The 7,780-nt window shown below is 44.6% G+C and overlaps 1 pseudogene; it reads left to right on the plus strand.

The window, feature by feature from the left end:
* Positions 1 to 3,128: 3,128 nt before the first annotated feature.
* On the plus strand, positions 3,129 to 6,462 carry LOC128842923 (olfactory receptor 2AT4-like; annotated as a pseudogene).
* The last annotated feature ends 1,318 nt before the right edge of the window (positions 6,463 to 7,780 follow it).

The raw sequence follows: 7,780 nt of genomic DNA on the forward strand, positions 1-7,780 counted from the left end.
AAAGTGTAACATGTGGTCCTTCCCTGTATGGTACACTAAGTAAGTGATTAGCTGGATTCAGGCTACACCTGAAGACTACTTGGAAACTGCAGCAGTCTCTGAAGTATAGCATGTTGCAGTAACTAGCTAAGGAGACAAAGGCACAAATAACACATATGCAATTGATGTGATAGAAAGGTTTATAGATTTTGAGGCCAGAAGGGATCATTGTGGTCATCTAATCTAAAATCCTGTATAACACAGGCCATAGAACTTCCCCAAAATAATTCCTAGAGCAGATGTTTTAGAAAACCATCCAATCTTGATTCAAATATTGCCACAACTCTGGATAAAATTGTTCCAATAGTTAATTACTGTCACTGTTCAAAATATACACCTTATTTCCATTCTGAATTTGTCTAGCTTCAGCTGCCAGCCACTGGATTATGTTATACCTTTCTCTGCTAGACTGAAGAGTCCATTGTTAAATACTTATAGACTGTGATCAAGTCACCCCTTAACCTTATAGCTAGCTAACAGGAGCATCTAACAGGGGAGTTTCGCAAGGGAGTTTTTCGGGTGAAGGAAGTGCGACTATGGGATCCTTGGGGTGAATTTGTGTGCTGAGCCTAGAAGTCTGCTAGGCAAGCCTGAAAGCTTATTAATAAGGCTTTGATCCCTATGCCCTTTAGCACCCATTAACCAGGGGGCAGTGCTACTAAGGGACAACAAGGGTTTAAAAAGCCAGCTCCTAAGATATCAGATGAGCTAGCAAACAGGAGCAGCTAACAGGGGAGTTTTGTGACAGAGCTGAGAGAGGGAACATGAGAGCTAGATACACCTAATTAATATTCCTAAAATTTAGAGCAATAAACAGTTCCCCACCCCCACCCACCAAAAAAAAAAAAAAAAAAGCTGCAGGAGTTAAAAGAATGCAGGCAGAATTCCAGAAGCAGAATAGGGGTTATCCAGTTTATTGCACTGAATGCAGCATGTATGATTACCTGCTTTGTGAGCAGGTGGCATGTGTGTGTACTAGGAGCTCATGGTCCTCAGAGATGTAGTATGGGCTGTTGAGACCAGAGTGGCTGAACTAGAGGAGCTAAGGGGTACACAGATGAGACTTTTTCTAGGACACAGTAGAGTGGTTCCATTCCCAGTCTGACTGTCTCTGTGCTGTTGAGGAGGATGAATGTCTCAGGGAAGAACATCAAACTGGAGTGGAGAGAAATGATCTCATAGTTGGAACCCTCCTCCCAGATGATGTCACAGAATCCTCTTGTACTGAGGATACCTCTCGGGAGGAGGGAATCCCAGTTATTTGAAAGACATGGGTAATAGTTGTAACTCTTCTGCCAAGTAGAACCAGCAGCAACCAGGGCTGGGTTCAATATCTAGGGGTTCCTTTATAGATAAATAAATTAATAGAGATATCCTATCTCCTAGGACTGAAAGGTCATTGAGTCCAGCCCCCTGCCTTCACTAGCAGGACCAAGTACTGATTTTACCCCACATCCCTAAGTGGCCCCCTCAGGAATTGAACTGACAACCCTCTGTTTAAAAGGCCAATGCTTAAAGCACTGAGCTATCCTTTCCCCCTGTATTCTTGTGTTTGTATTTGTATTCTTGTATTTGCAAGAATACAACACAGAACTGGTTCAAGTCCCCACTCAGTAACCTGGGAGGATTACATACCACCCCTAGGTGCCTCTGAGAGGCAATACTTCCCCACTCACAAGCAGAGTCTGAGTGTAGAAAAGAAACTTTTAATGAAAGGAGGGAAGTCACCCGACATTAATTAGGGAAAATGCCACAAGCAGGATTCATAATGATAAAATTGAGATCAGGACACCCACCCCAGAGTGAGTGGGGTAGTGCATTCTGCCTCACGTTCTTGAGTTCTACAACCAAAATTTCTGTTTCTGTGTCCCCTCACCATACTTCACTCACAGTGGTTGTCCTTGGTCAATGAGGACCCAGAGTTCAGAGGTGCATCTACATGAATTCACTTCCCACCCAGGGAATAAGGCACATTTTTTGCTCCGCTATCTGAGCACTTGCTCTGGCTGGCTGCTCTGCCAGCTGTAGTTCCTCTCCGCTGGCTGCCCTCTCTGCTGGCCGCCCATCCAGCCGCTCATTCTGCTCCCGCCTGCTGGCTGACTGTAATTTACCTTCTGCTGCCACCTGCCTCTCTGTTGTGACCTCTGCAGGTCAGTCTCTTAGTGGTTGTCACCTCTAGTGATTTTCAGCTTTTAGCCAGTTGGGCAGAAGTCCTGTACCACCATGAGTGATTTCAGGTCTCATTTAAGCACTTAAAATAACAAAGGTCCCTAATGGAACCTATTTAGCACTATCTTTGCACAGGTGGGAGGAATGGATTAAATCAGACCAGGGACCCCCTTAGGGAGAGTCTACACCTCCTGGCTGGGACACCTGTCCCCACCCCTCTTAGACAGGGGTCTGGCATTTGAGCTCCTGGCTCAAGGAGGTCCTTTCAGCTGAGGGTGACCCCCTCATTTCGGACAGGTTAAGCACATTTCTGTTCCCCTTTATTCATACAATAAAGATAACAACATTGATAACAACATTTCACTACCCCTGCATTCAGTACTAAAAGTTGATCACTTTGAGCAACACCACCCTATCTGCTGTACATCTTGGAAGAGTAGCTGTGTTCATGTAAATACAGCTTGCTCCTGAGGTCCCCCCTCACACACACACTTAGCTGTCATGGGAGAGCTCATGCAGACCCTGCTTACATAGGAATGGTGGATTTGATCATTAGAAATATAAATAGTTGCATTTGTGATGACTGGAAGAACCACATAATGAATTGCCTGCTGGGTATGAAGCTCTCGAGACATCTAAACAGACTTATGTGCAGTGCTGGGGAGAAGGCAGTGGTTGTGGTATCAATGACACAGGGAAAGGTAGGATAGAGCTCCCAGAGGACAAATTCAGGCTGCTAGGTAAGAGATTGAAGACCATGATTATGTTCTTTTGTTCTCTTTGTTAGGGATATCAATCACTATATGGTCAGACTTAAAGCTGAGTAACTACATCATCTAGATCCAATGAAACAGGTGTATTGCTAATTGTCATCAACATAGTACTTAAACCATCTAATTTTCTCCCCAGCAGCTTCATATATACATAAGAACATCAGAACAGCCATATTGGGTCAGACCAAAGGTCCATCTAGACCAGAATCCTGCCTTCCGACAGCGGCCAATGTCAGATGCCCTGGAGAGAATGAACAGAACAGGTAATAATCAAGTGATCCATCCCTTTGACAATTCCCAGTTTCTGCAAACAGAGGCTAGGGACACCATCCCTGCCCATCCTTGCTAAATATATTTGTAGGCACCCTTAATTAGAGGGGCCTCTGAACTTTTTTTAGGAGTGTTACAGGGGAAAAGCCTGTGTGCTGAAATCTAGCCTTAGAGACTACAACTCTCATGATAGTTCCTCATGCAGGGAGAGCAGGTGGTGGACTCTATTTTGGGAAAAAGGAGTGAGATTGCTATTGTGGAGCTCTGTCCATAGTAGGATCTGCTGCTAGGAAGCCAGAAGCTGCTGCTGAGATCCTGCAGGGGCTTGGATCGAGCAGGGATCCTCAGAGGCTGTTGGTGGCTTCACTGGAGTCAGAGCAGAGACAATCACTGAGCGTACAGCTGACTGAGGTGGGCTTGCAGTGAGGGAACTCTGAGTAACCCCCATTGTTGTTTGGGAAAGTATTTGCAAGGGAAGGGGCACAGCAGAAAGTCTGAGTCTGAGGAGAGGCAGAGTGATCTTCCCACCGAACCAGGGCCCAGAGCTGCTGGTATTTGATGGAGCCAGCTCCAATTGTCAGAGGGATTATTCTGTTTTTTGCCTTGCCTGGACTGATACTGAGAATGAATGGAGTGCTGTCTCCAGCTTCAGGTCTTCAAGTGCGCCCATGCAAACGTTTAGGACTCTGAGATCCAGAGGAGTGTCCACTGTGGGGTGTGGTGAATGGTGGCAGTGTAAATGCCAGTTACATGAGTGTCATAACTATAAAGGGAAGGGTAACAGCCCTCCTGTGTACAATACTATAAAATCCCTCCTGGCCAGAGACTCCAAAATCCTTTTACCTGTAAAGGGTTAAGAAGCTCAGGTAACCTGGCTGACACCTGACCCAAAGGACCAATAAGGGGACAAGATACTTTCTAATCTTGGTGGGGGGAAGGCTTTTGTTTGTGCTCTTTGTTTTGGTGGTTGTTCGCTCTTGGGACTGAGAGGGACCAGACATCAATCCAGGTTCTCCAAATCTTTCTGAACAAGTCTCTCATATTTCAAACTTGTAAGTAAACAGCCAGGCAAGGCGTGTTAGTTTTTATCTTTGTTTTCTCAACTTGTAAATGTACTTTTTGCTAGGGTGTTTACCTCTGTTTGCTGTAACTTTGAACCTAAGGCTAGAGGGGGATCCTTTGGGCTCTTTAAGTTTGATTACCCTGTAAAGTTATTTTCCATCCTAATCTTACAGAGATGATTTTTACCTTTTTCTTTCATTAAAAGCCTTCTTTTTAAGAACCTGATTGATTTTTCCTTGTTTTTTAGATCCAAGGGGGTTGGATCTTGATCCACCAGGAGTTGGTGGGAGAGAGGAGGGGGGATGGTTAATTTCTTCTTGTTTTAAGATCCAAGGGGTTTGGATCTGTATTCACCAGGGAATTGGTGAAGAGTCTCTCAAGGTTACCCAGGGAAGGGAATTAGCACATTGGGAGTGGTGGCAGCGGACCAGATCTAAGCTGGTAGTTAAGCTTAGAAGTTTCATGCAGGCCCCCACACTTGTATACTAAAGTTCAGAGTGGGGAAGCAGCCTTGACAATGAGTTTCATTTATCACTGTATATTATATTTGTTAATTGATTTTATTCAACTGCCCCTGTGGATTTAAATTAGTAGTGACATTTAATCTTAGTCTGTTATGCCTGTTTCTTAAATTGTTAAGTAAGTGAGTGTTTGCTCTAATTTAAGTATATTGGATGTATATTATTTATAATTGGTATTTGAGTTAGACCCATGCCACAGGTTATTATTATTACTATTTGAAGGGGTTTATTGCTGGAGGTTCCCAAAGCACACCATGGAATGTGTACAGGGGCCAGCCAGGTGGAAGCACCGCCAATTTTAAATTCCTTAGGTGGAAAGGGACTGCAGCAGAGGGGTGGATAGAGGATTCTCACTTATCCAACATCACCACTGGGATATTCAGGATCTCCTTTAATGTCAGCAACATCAGGTGCCCAGGCACAAAGATGAGTGTTGCCTGCTCCCGAGTAACCCAGGGAAGAAAGGAGGGTTGCACATTGTTTGGGATGGAAGGCACTGAAAGTTAACTGAAATTGCATGAGGGGGACTTAACTATAAGAATATATCCAATATGTTATTTTATCAACAAAGATCTTCAGCACATCATTCATGACCCTACAAGCTTTTTTGTAATAATTAGGATTGTTTCCTGATTTTGTGTTTTTCATTCTAGATGTTTTCAACAATCAGACTATGAATAACTGCAACAGCAATTCTTCTGCTAAAGACTTTTATCTCATTGGATTTCCTGCACTTCAAGATTTCCAGATCCCTCTTTTCCTTGTATTTTTGTTATTCTTCCTGCTAATACTAATTGTTAATATCATTATTATAGCTGTAGTTGTGGTCGATCAAACACTTCACAAACCCATGTACTTTCTCCTAGCTAATCTCTCTGCCTTAGATATACTGGTTACAACTACTACCATTCCCAAAATGTTGGCAATGTTTCTGGTCAATGCCAAAACTATTTCTTTTCACGTCTGCTTTCTGCAGATGTATTGTTTTCATGGTCTCGCAGTGACTGAATCGCTGCTTCTTGTAGTCATGTCTTATGATCGTTATAAAGCAATTTGTAATCCTTTGCATTACCCAGTTAAAATGACAAAGAGAGTTAACATTCAACTGGCAGCATGTGCTTGGATAACTGCATTGTTAATACCAATACCTGCTGTCTTCCAGACCTCTCAGTTAAGATTTGGTGAAACAGCCACAGTTTACCATTGCTTTTGTGATCACTTGGCAGTTGTGCAAGCAGCATGTTCAGATTTCAGTGCCTCTTTTCAGACTTTCTTGAGGTTTTCCATTGCCATGACTGTTTCAGTCGTGCCACTTATGCTTGTCATCCTATCATATGTTCACATCATTATCTCCATATTAAAGATCAACTCTAAAGTAGGTCGCAGTAAGGCATTTTCTACTTGCACTTCCCATTTGATTGTGGTTGGCACTTACTATTCATCCATTGCCCTGGCGTATATTTCCTACAGAACAGACGTGCCCATTGATATCCATGTAATGACCAATGTTATTTTGGCTATTTTAACTCCTTTGGTAAATCCACTCATTTATACTTTGCGAAACAAGGAAGTAAAATGTGCAGTAAAAAAAGATTCTGAAGATCTTTCCTCCTTCTACAAAACTGTAATCTCATGGGGAAAAATTAGCTCCAACACAGAAGTTTCACACAGAACCTATACATCACATCAACCCCCTGTAAAGGGGTTAAGTAGGGCTTAAATCAGTGGTTGTCAAACTGCAGGGCACAGCCCAATACTTGATCGCAGAATGTAAGGCACTGGGTCTCGGCAGCTGTGGTCAGCACCGCCAACCGGGCCGTTAAAAGTCCTGTCGGCGGTGCTGCCCGGCTAAAGCAGGCTAATTCCTACCTGCTCTGACACCACACTGTGTCCCGGAATTGGTCATAGCAGATCCGGTTCCTAGGTGGGGGGGCCCGGGGCCCTGTATGCTGCCCCAAGCACTGGCTCCGCACTCCCATTGGCCACTGGGAGGGGCAATGCCTGTGAGAGAGAGACGCGTGGAGCTGCTTGCGCGCCTCTGCCTAGGAGCCAGACCTGCTGCTGGCCGCTTTCGGGGCACAGCACGGTCTGCAGTACTAGGACAAGCAGGAAGCGTGCCTTAGCACCCTCACTGTGCCGCTGACCAGGAGCTACCTGAGGTAAGCCCGCACCCCAGACCCACACCCCAATCCCCTGCCCCAGACCTGAGCCGCTCCAACCTGGAGCCCCTTCCTTCACCTCACATGCCTCATCTCTCACCCCTGCCCAGAGCCCTGACCCCCTCCTGCACCCCAACCTCCTGCCCCAGCCCAGAACCTCCTCCCACACCCTGAACCCCTAATTCCTGGCCCCACCCTGCAGCGCTCACCCCCAGACCCCAACCCCCTGCCCCAGCCCTGATCCCTCCCAAACCCCTCATCCCCAGCTCCGTTGTGTCATGGGCATCAACAATTTTCTTCAACTGGGTTGCCAGAAAAAAAGTTTGAAAACCACTGGCTTAAATGGTTTGTCTTGTATGAGTTCCTCTGCATTGGGGTGATTTTCATCCTACTGTTATCAAGTATTTTTGAACATACTAACTTTCCTCTATATGTTGAAAGGGACAAAAAGTAATTGTGTTTAAAATTTTGCAATTAAGTTTACAGTTTTCCTGTACATAGAGATCTGAATGCAGTCAGAATCTGAACTGGGGGCACTACTGCACATTTACTGAAAAATCTGCTACTGTGAAAATGTCTGTACTGTGAACAGTGACTTTATAAAAAGGTATCATGGTTCACTGTGTTTATTATCATTCAGTGATTCTGGATTAAATTTGTTCCATTTACAAGTGGAAAGAGTTTTTTCTTTTTCTAAATGACAGCCCTTGGAAACTAACCTGGGAGATCAAGTGAAATTATTCTTCCCTTCTTGTGTACTGTTACCTGGGAACCTGACCCAGCTAAA

Source organism: Malaclemys terrapin, chromosome 1 (genome assembly GCF_027887155.1).
Source record: "Malaclemys terrapin pileata isolate rMalTer1 chromosome 1, rMalTer1.hap1, whole genome shotgun sequence".
Lineage (NCBI taxonomy): Eukaryota > Metazoa > Chordata > Testudines > Emydidae > Malaclemys > Malaclemys terrapin.